This window comes from Gopherus flavomarginatus, chromosome 7 (assembly GCF_025201925.1).
Source record: "Gopherus flavomarginatus isolate rGopFla2 chromosome 7, rGopFla2.mat.asm, whole genome shotgun sequence".
NCBI classification, from domain to species: Eukaryota; Metazoa; Chordata; order Testudines; family Testudinidae; genus Gopherus; species Gopherus flavomarginatus.
The window spans coordinates 45,772,488-45,789,044 of record NC_066623.1 but is presented as its reverse complement, the minus strand read 5'-3'; the positions used below and the strand labels follow the sequence as shown (position 1 = coordinate 45,789,044).

Genomic DNA, 16,557 nt, shown 5'->3' with positions numbered 1-16,557 from the left:
ATGCCGAATAGAGAGGAATGATCACATCCCTCGATCTGCTGGCAATGCCCCTACTTATACAGCCCAGAATGCCGTTAGCCTTCTTGGCAACAAGGGCACACTGTTGACTCATAGCCAGCTTATCGTCTACTGTAACCCCTAGGTCCTTTTCTGCAGAACTGCTTCCTAGCCATTCGGCCCCTAGTCTGTAACAGTGAATGGGATTCTTCCATCCTAAGTGCAGGATTCTGCACTTGTCCTTGTTGAACCTCATCAGGTTTCTTTTGGCCCAGTCTTCCAATTTGTCTAGGTCCCTCTGTATCCTATCCCTACACTCCAGCATATCTACCACTCCTCCCAGTTTAGTGTCATCTCCAAACTTGCTGAAGGTGCAATCCACACCATCCTCCAGATCATCAATGAAGATATTGAACAAAACCTGCCCCAGGAGCGACCCTTGGGGCACTACGCTTGAAACCGGCTGCCAACTAGACATTGAGCCTTTGATCACTACCAGTTGAGCCTGACGATCTAGCCAGCTTTCTATCCACTTTACAGTCCATTCATCCAGCCGATACTTCTTTACCTTGCTGGCAAGGATACTGTGTGAGACCATATCAAAAGCTTTGCTAAAGTCAAGGAATAACACATCCACTGCTTTCCCTTCATCCACAGAGCCAGTTACCTCCTCATAGAAGGTAATAAGGTTAGTCAGGCAAGACTTGCCCTTGGTGAATCCATGCTGACTGTTCCTCATCACTTTCCTCTCCCCTAAGTGCTTCAGAATTGATTCCTTGAGGACCTGCTCCATGATTTTTCCAGGGACAGAGGTGAGCTGACTGGTCTGTAGTTCCCTGGATCCTCCTTCTTCCTGTTTTATAGATGGGCACTACAGTAGCCTTTTTCCAGTCATCCTGGACCTCCCCCGATCACCATGAGTTTTCAAAGATAATGGCCAATGGCTCTGCAATCACATCCGCCAACTCCTTTAACACCCTCGGATGCAGCACATCGAGCCCCATGGACATGTGCTCATCTCCAGTTTTCTAAATAGTCCCGAACCACTTCTTTCTCCACAGGGGGCTGGTCACCTTCTCCCCACACTGTGCTCCCCAGTGCAGCAGTCTGGGAGCTGACCTTGTTTGTGAAGATAGAGGCAAAAAAAGCTTTGAATATATTAGCTTTTTTCACATCCTCTGTCCACTAAGTTACCTCCCTCATTCAGTAAGAGGCCCACACTTTCCTTGACTTTCTTCATGTTACTAACATACCTGAAGAAACCCTTCTTCTTACTTTTAACATCTCTTGCTAGCTGCAACTCCGAGTGTGATTTGGCCTTCCTGATTTCACTCCTGGATGCCTGAGCAATATTTTTATACCCCTCCCTGGTCATTTGTCCAATCTTCCACTTCTTTTAAGCTTCTATTTTGCGTTTAAGATCAGCAAGGATTTCACTGTTAAGCCAAGCTGATCGTCTGCCATATTTACTATTCTTTCTGCACATCGGGATGGTTTTTTCCTGCAACCTCAATAAGGATTCTTTAATCCTTCAGAGGATTGGAACTGATTTCAGTGAAGGAACATGTTTGCTAGATTTTCATGCATTTGCACAGGAAAACACTGAGTGTTTCCATTCATTTCAGGGATCCCTATTCAGTGGAACTCCTCAACATAAGGGGAAGGCAATTATTTTTCTTGAAAGGAGAGGTTTATAAGGGAGCACTGGGATTAGAGCCACGGACCACTTGATCTGCAGTTAAACACTCTACCATTGAGCTACACTCCTATGATTGCTATGGAAGTAAGTCAGTGATCTTAAAGATTTTGAAGGACAGGCCCTGCCTCAGAGATTTCCTGTTCTCTTCCCAGACCACAGTGCTTTTAAAAATGGGGTTTGATTAAACTTATAGATACATGGAGACACCACAGCTTGCACACCCACACACATAGCTTCCCCCAGTGACGTAGCTGCCACCTCTCGGGGAGATGGATTAACTACATGGACAGGACAGCTCTATTCCTTCTGCTCAGAGCATCTTCATTCTTTATGAATAGGTAGGAAAGAACTTCCTAAATGGACTGTAACCAATTGATCAAATATTGCTTGGTCTGCATTCAATATGGGTAACTGGTCGTGCTGGGCTGGATTAGTAGGAGCATTGCCAGCAGATAGAGGGAAGTGATTATTCCCCTCTATTCGGCACTGGTGAGGCCACATCTGGAGCATTGCGTCCAGTTTTTGCCCTCCCACTACAGAAACAAATTGGAGAGAGTCTAGGGGAGGGCAACAAAAATGATTAGGGGGCAGGGGACTTAAGAGGAGAGGCTGAGGGCACGGTCACCCGGAGTGGGGGCAAGTGGGGCAATTTGCCCCAGGCCCTGCAGGGATCACATGAGAATATATTATTCTATAGTATTGCAACATTTTTTTATGGAAGGGGCCCCCAAAATTGTTTTGCCCCAGGCCTCCTGAATCCTCTTGGCAGCGCTGCCCACTCCATCCTCTTGACTCATTCTCCTCCCTCTGAGGCCCCACCTGTGCTCTGCTCTCACTCTCATTTGGCCATTTCCCACCCCTGCTCTTTCTCTTTGGCTGAGGCCTGCTGGTCAACCTTTTGCTCACTCCTCTCCTCCCCGAAAGCCTCCTTGTGTCTCTCCACCCCCATCCCCAAGGTCTGCCTGCTACCCCCACCTCTCTGCCCTTCCCCTGAGACTCACCCTGCCCAAACCTCTCTGCCCCCTCCCCAAAGACCAGCCCTGCCTAGCACTCACACCTCTCTATCCCCTCCCCTGACCTGCCCTGTCCACCACCCACACCTCTTTGCCCCACCCATGAGACCGGCCCTGTTCACTTCTTTCCTTGGTCATCTGTTGTTGTGCCTTGAAACATCAAGGATGGAATAAAAATCCGAGTTTACTCCAGGATGAGGAGAGAAAGGAGCCACCAACGCCATGACAAATCTCAGTGCCCCAGAGAAAACCTGCCCCCTGCTATTGCAATCCCTGATGTGCGGGGGATAGGATGGTAAAGGAACTGTCTGAATGATCAAGGCAGGAAATGGACAACAATCTACAGGAAGGTCATTGACCACAAATACACTCTCTTCATGCTCCAGCCAGAAGGGAAATGAGCAGGAATTCTTGCAGTTCAGCCATGGACACACTTACACAATGGCACAGCAGTGAGTGTGTTGTGGAAGCTGGTCTGAGGAAACCTCTGGAATTGATCACTCAGTGAGAACAGAACTGGAGTGTAGTGAGAGACACATCTCAAGCAAGTAGTTGTGGCCGAGTGGTTAAGGCAATGGACTAGGAATCCATTGGAGTCTTCCCCACGCAGCTTCAAATCCTGTCAACTACGGAGGAAGTTGAAGTTGTTTAGTTTCAACAGAGATGGGTCTTGTCTCGCTCCCAAGCTATATCTACGCTATTGGGTAATGTGGATTTAAAGTGTTTGAATTAAACACCTGTTGCATGTCCACACTATGCCTCTTGTCTTACCAGAGCACATCCATGCTAGACTCTAGGATGGCCACAGAGAGCAGTGCACTGTGGGTAGCTGTGCAACTGGCTGCAGGTGCTTTGGGAAGGGTTTGCAATCCCTCACGGGCCAGTACAGCATCACATGATGCAGGTTTCTCCATCCCATTGTTCCATGGGAATCCTACTAGATTGAGAGCTGCTTTTCAACTGCAATGTGTTTGGGGGGGGGGGAAGAGTGAGTGAGTGTGTGGGCACACTGTCTCTAAGTTAAGACAGCTGCTGCAAGCAACCAGTCCTGAGGCAGGGGGAAGGGGACAGCCCCTGCTTCCCTCACTGGCTCAGCTCAGCACAGCAGCCTTTGTCACACATGCATGCTGCGGCCTGCTTAGCTCTGTGTCAGGTGTGCTGGAACAGGGGGGTTAGGGGGTCATGGCCCCACCACTCTTTACCGGCTGTTAGGACAAGTGATGAAGGAGGGGGAAGGGTGGAGTCTTGGGAGGAAGAGGTGTTCTGTGGGTGTGGCCTCAGGGGGAGGGGTGGTGTAAGTGTGGTTCCTTGGGGAAGGGGTGTCATGAGAGCGCCACAGTTCAGACAACGGTGCCCTCGCCCCACTGTAAGGAAGCTCCCACCGCCCCTGCTCTGTGTTCGTAGTGCAGGAGAGAGCAGCATCCATGGCAGTGATTTGCTCCCGGGGGCTCCAGCAGAAGGGCTTGGGAGGTGATTTAAAGGTCCCAGGGCTCTGGCAGCGGGGCTCAGGAGGCGATTTAAAGGGCCTGGGGCTCCGGCCACTGCAGGGAGCCCTGGGCTCTTTAAATCACCAGACTGGGAAAGCCAGGCCGGCCTGGCACAGCGTACCCGCTCTTGCCAGTACCCCATACCAGAACGTACCAGCTTACTTTCACCTCTGAAAGGTCCTCACATGGATCAATAACTGGTTAAAAGCTGGGAAACAAAGGGTAGGAATAAATGGTCAGTTTTCAGGATGCAAACTCGTACCTAGTGGTGTTTATACTGGGACCAGTGGTGGTCAACATATTGATAAACGATCTGCTAAACAGAGAGGTGAAAAAATTTGCAGATGATCCAAAACTACAGAGAACAGTGAAGTCCAAAGCAGCCTGTGAGGAGCTAAAAAGAGATTTCACAAAACTATGTGAAAGGGCAACAAAATGGCAGATGAAATTCAATGCTGATAAATGCAAAGTGATGCACATTGGCAAACACAATCTCAACTCTACATATACAACAATGGGATGTCAAATAGCTGTTGCCACTCAAGTGAGAGATCTTGCAGTCACTGTGGATAGTTCTCTGCAAACATCCACTCAGTGTGCAGCGGCCGGCAAAAAGGGAACAGAATGTTGGGAATCATTAGGAAAGGTATAGAAAATAAGAGAGAAAATCTTATTGCCGCTGTATAAATCCATGGTACGCCCACATCTTGAATACTGCTTGCAGATATGGTCACCCCATCTCAGAAAAGATGTATTGGAATTGGAAAAGGTTCAGAAAAGGGGTGTGGAGTGTCTGCCATATGAAGAGAGAATAATAAGCCTGGGACTTTTCAGCTTGGAGAAAAGATGACCAAGGGAATATATGATAGAAGTCTATAAAATCATGACTGGTGTGAAGAAAGAAATAAGAAAGTGTTACTTATTCCTTCTCAAGAACTAGGGGTCACCAAGTGAAATTAATGGGCAGCACATTTAAAACAAACAAACAAAAGTATTTTTTCACACAATGCACTGTCAATGTGTGGAACTCCTTGCCAGAGGATGTTGTGAAGGTCAAGACAATAACAGGGCTCAAAAAAAGAGCTAAATCAATTCATGGAGGACATGCTCTGAGCCTGGATGTGCAGGGAAGGTGTCTCTAATCTCTGTTTGCTGGGAGCGGGTGAAAGGGGATGGATCACTTGATGATTACCTGTTCTGTTCATTCCCTCTGGGGCACCCGGCTTTGGCCGCTATGGGAAGACAGGACACTGGGCGAGATGGACCCAGTCTGACCCAGTCTGGCTGCTCTTACGTCCTTATGCTCCTTTCATACAGATGCCTGGGATTCTGCCTCACAATGTGTCCCTGAGGTCTCAGCCAAAATGCCCAGACAGGCAAACACTCTGGGCTCCTGAAGCCTCTGCCCCACACATAGTGCCCTATGGCTCATCCCTGACCCTTGCTGCTGCTCCTTGCTGTAGAAGGTGAAAGGAGCGGAGGCAGCACAGAAGCCTTCTGGGGACGCAGATCTGAGGCTTTCGGAGAGACACATTGTCTGAGACATCAGAGCGCTGTAAACCATGCAGCCACCCCCTCAATCAGGGGCCTGTTCCAGCCCTGAGTCTGGGTTACCACGATCCCTCCCGCAGAGCAGGGTGCCCACAGATTACAGCCTGAAAATAGACATGTGAGACTAACTCCTGTTCTCCCTGACAGGGCCTCCCCTAGACCAAGTGGCACCCCAAGCAAGACGTGTTTTTGGTGTCCCCCCATGTTAAAATTTTGAATATCTTATTTTTCATGGCATTTGTAGCTCAGTTCATGATTTCAATGCAGAATTTCGATGCATGATTTTCTCTGTCATATAAGATGATAAATTTGCGGGCTAGGTTCTGTAAACCTGTATTTATTCATGCCATATATAAGCAAACAAAACAAATGCATTTTCTTTAAACATATAGAAACTTTTTAATTTTAACGGTAACTGAAACGTACTAACATCTAGAAATGGAACTGTCACCAGCACACGGCTGGCCAGTATTAATTAGTGTTACAGTAGGAGACAGCGTTAGGATGTTAACCCCAGGCCTTTAGCTGAAAGGTCGCTTCTCTCACCTTTCTCCCATGAACTGAAGCGCAGCATTAAAGAGATCCAAAGATTGGCCAATGGCATTTTCAAGTGCTAAAATAGCAAGTGATGTCGCTCTCTCATCGGCCATCAGCGACTGAAGATGTGGTTTAATGAGCTGCAGCTTCAAGGCGAGGGTGGGTCTGTCTGCTGCCTTCCATTGCACTGCTGGGCACCAAGTCCCTGGTGGCCAATATGTGAAGCTGGGAGAAGAAAGTGGGGTGGCAAGTGGTGGAAGGACTTTTTCTACCAGGGTCTACCTGCCCAACTTCCTCCTCGTACTGCTGGGCCCCCGTCGCCTTCAGGTAACACAGGAACTAAGGCAGGAACAGGGTGAGGAAGCAAGTAAAGCTGAGCAAGGAAGGCAAAAGTGAATCTTGTCTTCATGGGTCACTCGCAATGACATCCTTTTTCTGTGCCAAAGCTGACAAAAACATCCCAGACAGAAAAGTAATAGGCCAAAAAGAAACCTAGCAGCTGCTGAAGTAGTTCGTTTGGGAGCGTGCTAGACTAACCGTCTCTTCTATTCCTCTTTGTGTCCAGGTGGTATATTTTCAGAAAGTGCAGCATTGCCTTTAACTGCCGCAAGTCCCCCATTTCAGGCTACGCAGCAGGAAAATACAGCATGGGCTTCTGCACCGAGTTGGCCCACCTGATCTTTCATTCTTCTCTTGCTCTTTGTCAGCAAGGAGAAGAAGAAGAAGCTCTCCCTCAAGCTGGAGTCAAAAGGGCGAGGTAAGGATGACTTCCTGAGTGCTGGCTCCAGTCCTCTGCTCTGCCAGCTGACCTATCAAAGGGCTGCCACCACTTTCTCTAGGTTTGTCCATCGGTCTGTGGCAGGGTGAGCAATAACCAAGCAGATGGCGTTTCTGTAGTGTAGTGGTTATCATATTTGCCTAACATGCAAAAGGTCCCTGTTTCAGAAACAGGCTGGTTTCTTTTTCCCAGATTCCCTTGCTGTTCAGGAAGGTGCTCCTCCTTCTCCTATTGGCCTGTCCCTGGGATAACTCCAACTCCTGCATGACAGCAGTGCAGAAAGCACCTTGGTGTCAGGCTGGAGAACCTAGAGGAGTTAGGCATGTTACCTTTCAGAGGCTTGTGGCTTGGCCTCCTCTGCCCTTGGAGATTGGCTGGTGGACGCCGGCTCTTCCTGCTGGCCTCCTTTGCATGACTTGCCAAAGGAGGAAGTGAGGCAGGAATGGGGCAAAAGAGGAAAGTCAAGCTGAGAAAGGCAGGGCAGAAACTAAGCACATCATTGTGGCTAAGTGGGGTTAGTAGAGCACCATCATTCATTCTGCAAAGCATGGGGAGGTGTGGTTGGCTGCTCGGAGGCAGAATCCTGTGCCTACCTTTTGGCTTCCCAGGGATGGCTACTTGCAGCCCAGGAGAAGAAGGGGGGTTCTGGGTCAAAGGAAAACAAGCAAAGCTGAGTCCAAGTGGAGAATGGCTGCTCCTTTATGGCCAACCTGGGGGCATGACTGATGGTTTTAGAGGTGGAAGCTGGGCTGGCTGTGAGCAACTGGGATCCAGGAAACCCGCGCCTGCCCTTCTAACGGCAAAACCCATGGAGGTGCGGTTGGCTGCTGGGAGATACACCCCTGTGGCTACCTGTTGGCATCCCAGGGATGGCTACTTGCAGCCCAGGAGAAGCGGGGCTCTGGGTGGAAGGAAAAGAAGCAATGGTGAGGCTGAGTAGGCTCCTTTCTGGCCAAGATGGTGGGCTGTGGTGAGTCTGGGAGTTGCCTGTAAACCATAAGTAAACTTGGTGCAGTGAAAACTGCTGCTCCATTCTGGCTGACCTGGGGGCACCATGGACGACTTGGGAGTGGGGGCAGGGCCCTGGCTGCGAGCAAATGGGATCCAGGAAGCCCAGCCTGCCCCTCCAGGGGCCGAGTCTTCTTCTTCTCTCCTGTCATGGGGAGCCCGGCCTCAAGCCTGCCCAGTATGTGCTGTAGCTCGAGCATTAAGCCTTCCTGTGTGGCCTGTGCTGGAGCTGACCCTGGACCCCTGTGGGGCACTGTGGGGGAAATCACGACTGCAAATAATTCTAGGGGAGGCAGCCACTGTGGTTCGCCCTTCCTTCTCCCTGCACTGCTGCACCCTAAAATCCCTGTCGGCCGGCAAAATGGGCTAGGAGCCTGGAGAGAGGAGGCAAAGGGGTGGCCTGAGCCCCCTCCGGAACTGCCCTGCCACAGGCAGCCCAGAGAGACCTGAGGCCTCCCCAAGCAAAGCACAGAGATGTGCCAGCAGCGCTAAGGCAGCTCCCTGCCCACTCTGTCCCCTCACTTCATGCTGCACTGCTCCTGGAAGCAGCTGGCATATCCTTGCGACCCTGAGTGCAAACTCCATAGCTGATCTGCCCCCGGATCCCACTGCCTAGAAGCCACTGCAGGAGGGGAGTGTGTGCCGGTCACTTTGGGAGCTGTACTGCCCGAGGTAAGCACCCCCCTCCGACCACCTCCTGCACGCTTACCCCTGCTCCAGCACAGAGGCTCTCTGTGTCTTGAACAAGCACTGTCAAGGATTGGCCTAGACCTTCTGCTCTGTTTATGTGAAAGAGACAAAAAAAGGGAGCGCAGAGGACAAGTTTAATTCACAAGCACAAACTGGCCGGCCAAGCCAGGATCTCTCAGTTACTCAGAAGGCTCTTCAGCCAGCTCTTCCCAAAGACCAGTCTCTGGAGGCTTTTGTGACATGATGTACCTCAAAATAGCCCCCTGTAGCTCACATATTCATCATTCATATATGACTGTGATATCTCATACAAACCATTCCATGTAAGTTATCACATGAAAAGTCATGATCTGCTGAAACTGGTTATTCTGTCCATATATGTATAGCATGAGGGTGTATGAAGTTGTGCCTTTTGCTGTATGGTTGTTACTGAAATATGCTATAATTTTGCTAGTGACCCCTGCCAAGGAGGGAGTTCAACAACCATGAATCAGCAGAGGAATTGTAATTAAGGGATTTCCAATTCAATAACAGATGCCCAAACACAACACTGTGGGGACTGCTCAAGTCTATGACTTAGTTGCACAAGACCACACCAGGAGGATTCCCCAACCTAGTGACTCAGCAGAGCCCACCCGGACACGTCTGGGCAAGTGTCTTCTAGACACTTGAACTAAGGATATAAAATAGGAGACTGTGGTATCATGTTTTTGCCTTTGTCCTCCCCCACCTATGTTGGAAGCAGCAGGAATTCTTAGAAAATGAAGGGGGGAATTCTATGTATTAAGGAGGGTAACATCCAGTGGGGTGAGAAAAATGCTTGACCTAACTACTGCCTAGTGTAATAAGACGTAAAGTTTAGATTTTGCTGTGGTCATACAGTGCTTAGTGCTCTGCGTTGTGGCCCCAAGAGCCATGGATGCAAGCTGAGTTACGATGACCTTTTCCTTGTCTCCACATTTCTTAGGTGCCTCCTTCCAACGACTGTCAGAAAAAAAACCGACCGGTTTCTTTTGGAAGCATTTGCATTGCAAGGCAGAGGCAGTCTTCTCTGTTTCCTCAGAAAATTGACCAAAAGATGGGAAGAGCAGACACATTTGGCAAGGCACCACTGGGTGCTGCATCCCTAACTCCACTTTACCTGGCAGGTGAGTCAGCCAGCTTAGCCACGGTGCCACTTTCTGGGACTTTTCTCCCAACTGCTCCATTTTTCATCAGTGACTATCAAAAGGAAGACGACATGACATCTGCGTGTGGACATCCCCAGTGAATCACAAGGACGTGTGGCGCAGGCTCTCGTGTTGCAGCTATTGCAGTCAAAGCAACCACCATGCTAATGCCAGTCACAGCAACCTTTTCATCAACTCCAGGCTTGTGATTTGATTCTTTCCAATGCTTCTCTCCAAAGAAGCCTTTTCCTTAGCAAGCAATGACTTGGATACCAAGGGAGGTCTCTTCTGTTTCCTAGGAAGACACAGGAAAATGTGAGCAGAGGAGACAAAAGCCTTACACCAAAGCACCACCGGGAGTTGAACCCAGGATCTTTTGTTTACTAGACAGGTGCTATAGCCAGCTAAGCCATGGTGCCTGTCTCCAGAAAGTGTTTGCAACTGTTCCATTTGATGGTCCAGGACAACACCTGCAAATTCTAAAGGACAGATGTTCCACATTTCCCTCAGGACCTGTAGACCTTGAGGTGTCTGGCTCTCCGTGCACAGAAAGCCACAGCTGAGATGACAGAGGGCTTCTAACATGTGCTTCTCCCATCAGCCACTGTGATCATATAGCGGTTAGTGATCTGTGTTTCGATCGCAGCAACATCAGCTCAGTTCTCAGTCATGGTAACCTTTCCACCAGCTCTAAACTTCTCATTTGTCATTTTCCAAGTGTGGGGAGGTGTCTGCCCCCAACCAAGCAGGAGAAAGATTAAGGCAGCCTTGCAGAGGCTTCACAGAACCCGGCCTATCAGGAAAGGGCTTATTGGGAGAGTCAATCAGGAGAACGCTTGCTGGAGCAGCCCCTATATAAAGGGCTGTTCAGCACAGCAAGAGTTAGTAACTGCTTGGAGTTTGAGAAGGGAGGTTTGGCTGGGGAAGGGGAAGAGGAAGGGTGAGTACCATGATCAGAGTAGTGCTGGGTGGATAAGGGGAGCATGAGTGACCTTCTGGTTGATTATTGCCAGACTGAGGCCCTAATACAAAGGCAGAGGAAGATGCTGGGGCTGTCGAGAAGTGGTCCAGGGAAACAGATGCAGGGTTGGAAGTTCACCACTTTTACCTCCGTAGCCACTGACACAGGTGGCTACACCCTGGATTGCAGCCGACCATTGAGGCAAGTGTCTGGGTAGAGAACAGCTGCCCCCGGGAAGTGGGGAGAGAACTGAGTGAGGCACAGCCAGAAGGCTGTGTCCATAAGAGGACACTGATGTCCTGAGAGTGACATTGGTCCTAATGATAAAACAGATGCAGCCAGATGCCACTAGATGAAGGCGCACCGGTGAACCAGAACTAATTACCAGGATGGCCAGGAAAAGGCACCACATGCCCTATTACACAAAGACTTAGCTGCAAGGAAGGCTCTATCTGTCTTGAAAAAGCACTTAGAAGGATTCTGCTGACAGGTCTTTTCTTTTTCTGAAAAGAGATACAAAAAAGGAGCCAACAGAGACACTAGGTTCAGCAAGGAAGAACTGGCAGGCCAAGCCAGGCTCTCCTGGTTAGTAGGAAGGCTCTTCAGCCAGCTCTTCCCAAAGATCACTATCTAGAGACCTTTTAACAGCCACTGCAGATGCTGACCACAAAACAGGCAAAGAGATGCCAAAATAGAGTTCTCCACTGCCTGCAGCCATTAAGCTACCAGGAGTTCTGTGCACACATAGGCCCCTGCTGGGGAGAAACGGCCTTGTTAGAGACTCTTCTGACACCAGCCGTTCTCTAATAGTGTTTAGTGCTCTGTGTTGTGACTTCAGCATCCACAGATGCCAGTTCAGTTGGGGGACATTTTTCCTGTTTCCACATTTGTCTAGTGCCTCCTTTCAACACTTGTCACCAAAAAGACCTGTTTCTTTTGCAAGCAATGTACAGCTAGGCAAAGGCAATCTTCTCCATTTCCTCAAAAGATCACCAAGCTGTGAGGAGAGGACACACATTCAGCCAGGCTGGATCCTGAATCTTCTCTTTATTCAGGAGGTGTCCGAGAAAGACACAGATCTACACCGTGTAGAGGTCAAAAATAGGAGTTTATTACACACAGCGCTGGCGCAGTGTCACCTTGCTTATTGGGCTCAGAGACATTGTTAATTAATTAATTGCAATAGAATATATAGATTTTCCACAAGTGGGGGAAGGTGACGGGGTAGGCAGTTCCACACCCCGGGATAGGTTTTGCAGCAAGACAAGATAAGCACATTAGCCAATAGTTAACAGATTACATAATATCTCCACCCATGGTCTCAAGTTAGCAAGTTAACATTTCATTAGTACTTTGATAAAATGTTGTTAGTATAAAATATGTATGTTGAATTCTGATTTGGGGTCCATAGGAATGGAGCAACTCCTTTGATTGCCCAAGAGGTACATTCCTAGGGGTTAAAGCAAAGAAACAGTCAAAGTATATATCAATAAAGATTTTCTGTGAGTCTAAAGGCAGGCATTGGTCCGTGGGAAGGAGCGTGGAAGAATGACATATCTTATACTGACATCTGCCAACTTTTCATAAACTCAAGATTGGATCTGTGGGAAGAACGTCTCCCTTCAGAAGAAACAAACACAATAGGAACAGGGATTCTTTGTTCAATCTGCAACTCTGAATAAGACACAGTTCTTTAGTTCTTAGCTGCAACACCTGGCAATTTGCTGACCAGGCCTATCTTAGCAAGCAAGGCTTTCTGTTTACCCCAGCTTTCTCTTAGCTTATCACTATTTGATAGGCCTCTGATCCTTGACCACACTCTGGACTTTGAGTCTGGAAAAGAGCTGGCACAATCCATGCACCAGGTTGCTACATAAACAGCAAATAGATTTTTAATCCTTCACATGAAGTAATGGCAAAACTCTTGGTTCAGGCCTGTAGCAGCGATGGAATAAACTGCAGGTTCAAATCAAGTCTCTGGAGTCCATCCACAGCTGGGATGGGGCATTCAGTCCTTTGTACAGAGCTGAAGCTTGTTTGTAGCAAAGTTCCTCCAGAGGTATGAAGCAGGACTGAAGACAAGATGGAGATGAGGCATCAGCCTTTTATAGTCTCTTGCCACGTGGTCTTTGCTTTCTTTGTCCCAAGGACACTCTATCCAGCACGTGGCATAGAAAAACCTTTGAGTTCTGTCCACAGGCAGGTCCCTGCATACCTTGATGAGTCACAAGGTGTATCTGCTTTCTCTCAATGGGTCGATTGTATAGCTGATGGTCCTTAGTGGGCCATCAAGCAGGCTAGGCAGAACTGCCACCAACTTGTCTAGAGTGTTCCCCAGAAGCAGAACACAAGTTTGAAATATGGACAGCATAGAACCAATATTCATAACGTCGACTACAAAAATGATACACATCTAGAGATAGCATCATTATAATCAGCCAATCAGAACCTCTTCACAGACCCCTTACATGGCAACTTTTCTGCAATATTGGCTGCAAATATAGAACAGTGGTCGCAATGGTGATCTATACAGTTACAGATGAAGTCATTAATGTCACAGGAGGTGACATGGTATCAGTGAGACTGACATTGGAATACTGCCTCCAGTTTTGGTGTCCTTGGTTGAAAACGATGAGGTGAAATTGGAGCTGGGGCAGCAAAGAGCCACCAAACGTTCTGAGGGCTGGAGAAAAATGCCTTCTAGTGAGCTATTGAAAGAGCTCAGTCTGTTTAGCTTATCAAAAGAAGATTGAAAGGTGACTTCACTGAAGTGTTGAAGGGCCTTAATGGAGAGAAAATATTGGGTGTTAATGGGCTTCTTAATTGAGCAGAGAAAGGCATAACAAGACCTAACGGTTGGAAGGTAAAAAGAGACAAATTCATATTACAACTAAGGCACAAATATTCAACAGCGAGGATGATTCACCACAGGAACAGGCTACCAAGGAAAGTGGTGGATTTGCCATCTCCTGATGTCATTTAATGAAGACTAGATGCCTTTCTGGAATGTGTTTGCCCCCAAGGTAGCTCTTGTGTCATACAGGAGGCCTGTGATATGCAGGGGTTCAGATTAGAAGCTCTAATGATCTCTTCTGGCCATAAAGTCGACTAATTTCTGAAAAACTGAGTGTAGCATTGGCAGCAGCGTCTGATATTTTCCTGTCTAGCCAGCTTACTTCCTAGAACGAACGCTCCTTGAGTGGGGTGATCCACAGGGAGTAGCTCAAACCTCCAAAGTGCCTGGCCAGGGGCAGGACATTAGCACAGCAAGGGAGAGGTGTGGCAGTGGCATCACAAAGGCCTTTTGCAGCACCTCAGACTATTGGTCAAAGGGGGTGGGGAGGTGGTGACCTCACAGAGAGATGCTGACATCATCCAGGCAGCACAGGGGCGAGGGGCCAGGGAAACCTCAGAGACCCCTGTGGCTTTGCTTCAGCAAATCTCCTTCTCCAGGTCTCTACTTGAGGACTGACAGAGTATTCGGGTTCACGGATGTGAGCACCAGGAGGAACCTCTTTCGAGTTTTCTCCTTCCTTTGTAGTGATTTTACTAGAAAACAGCCGTCCTTCTTCGGAAGGCAAGAGCCTCCTGGAGGTCTGAAACCTGTTCAGTCTGATCCATCTGGTTAGAGTTGAATTCTAGACATGGAAAACACGAGCTTAAGGAGGCAGAATTTTATTCCACACCTGGGATTTTGTCTCTTAGAATCACTGGAGACATTAAGGTTTGTCCTTTTTGTTTCACCTTTCCCTCCATCCGTCTGTCCCTCCCTCCTTTCTCTTCGTCTCTTGCTTCTTTTGTCCTTTCTCCTGTTCCCCTCCCAACACCAGTGTGTGTGTGTGTGTTGTGGGGGAGTGCTCTGCAGATCCCACTGTGAGCTGTCCATCCAAAACTGTAGGGCTGAAATAGTGCTCTGACAGTGATCCCCACTGGTGACCTGGCCCATCCTTTGTGCTCTCTAGTGAGAACCCACAGCCTCCCCTCCTCAGGTTCTACCCTGATTGGCTGAGCAGGGGGTTATTGACAGGGAGGAGACTCAGGTCCTTGTTGTTCTCTTTTAAGATCAAGGATATAAGTCAGAACCAGTTCTATGTTTCACAAATTTTGCTGCTTCTCTGCATTAATTGTCTCTGAGCAGTTCATGATTCTCTCTAACATTGCAGTTCTCCTCAAATACTTGCTGAATAATTACTGTCACTGTTGTCTGTCTGGAGCTCATCTGAGAGCACTTTATTCAGGTCAATCATTGTCTGAAATTCAAGTTCCGATGGTTAGTTTGAAAATCAGGGTTATTGGGTCCTATTCCCAACTCTGCCACTGACTGGCTGTGTGACATAAGAGAAGTCAATTCTCCTTTCTCAGCCTTAGCTTCTCCCTCTTTCAAGTAGAGATAATAATGAACTGCTCCTACCTACCTCACAGTGGGTGGAGGATGGGGATCTATTGGAGAGTGTCACTAGGAGTAGGGCATAATATGAGGTGTCCTATCACCTTTACTCAGAGCAGATTAACACATAATAGAATAGCTGAAATAGTCTATTTGATTTGCATGTTTTTATTTTGAAACTAAGAGCAGCAACGACTTAGCTCAGACTGAAGAATCTTATCTAATGTTTGAGATCTAAGTGTCTCCTCTTTGTGTGCGACAAGACAATTTAACACACTGTGACAGACAGGAGATGCTTTTGTTTTGCAACAAAATATTTTAGCAAAGAACTTTTATCCCACTTGTTATGATTTCGATAAACAAACTGGTTTAGTCTGAATGGGATTTTCTGACAGAAACAGTTGGAATGATATTTCCCCACCATCTCGATTCCTGGGCTCTATCCCTGCCTCTGGGGTGTTTGTTGTCCATTAGAACAGGAGTCAGGACTGGTGGCTTTTCTTTCTGGCTCTGCCACCGCTTTGCTTTGTAGGTCCTTGGTAACTCATTTCCCTTCTCTGGACCTCAGGCTCCTCTCATCTGTCCAATGGGAACAGGGACAGTTCTTGAACTCTGGGTGGTTGATAGCCTGAGTGAGGTAAGGGGCGTTAAAGCCCTCTGTGAAGGAGAAAAGGGAACTTCTCAGTGACTGGGGCTCCTCTCTGTATTGCCCCAATGGGGAAGTAAAGAGGTGGTGTGGGGGAGAAGACAGGCAGAAGGGGTCAAATGGGGCTAAACCAGAAAGGAGGAGATTTTCTTCCTGTTAAAATATCCTGGAGTCTCATGGCTGAAAAGTTGCATCTTAAGTTAAGTATGAACCAGCAGCCTTTCAATTACCAGGCAAAGGTGTGAACCACAGAGACTGATTGCCTGCTTCCCAGCTTTGCCTAAGAAGCACCTGCAGTGGTGCTACTGGTTAGTGCAAAAGGGACTACTGCTGGGGTTATGAGCTCAAGCCTTACCTTAAATGCTGGCTTCTATTACCCCTGTAGCTTCCCCAACTTGTTTTGCCCAATTCACACGGAAAGTACCCTACTAGGAAAAGGAGAATAAGTTCTGAAATGTGGAAGCTGGTGCTCAGCTTGGAAATATCCACCCTCTGCTGCCATGAATTCCAGTAGATTGTTCACTGTCAGGGAAGATTGATCTATTAGCTGCCAGGAAAGGTGTCTGGGCACCATATCCCCCTGCTTCTTCCAGTGCACCCCTGGCTCGGTCACTGCTGTAGATTGTATATGCAT

The 16,557-nt window shown here is 48.2% G+C and overlaps 1 protein-coding gene and 1 non-coding gene across 2 annotated transcripts in view; both read left to right on the top strand.

Moving 5' to 3' along the window:
• Positions 1-16,557, top strand: part of LOC127055902 (zinc finger protein 707-like) — a 673,013-nt gene that overhangs the window by 62,482 nt on the left and 593,974 nt on the right. The window lies entirely within an intron of this gene.
• Positions 3,258-3,340, top strand: TRNAP-AGG (transfer RNA proline (anticodon AGG)). Its single transcript has one exon. It is a non-coding gene; the product is annotated as a tRNA-Pro (tRNA).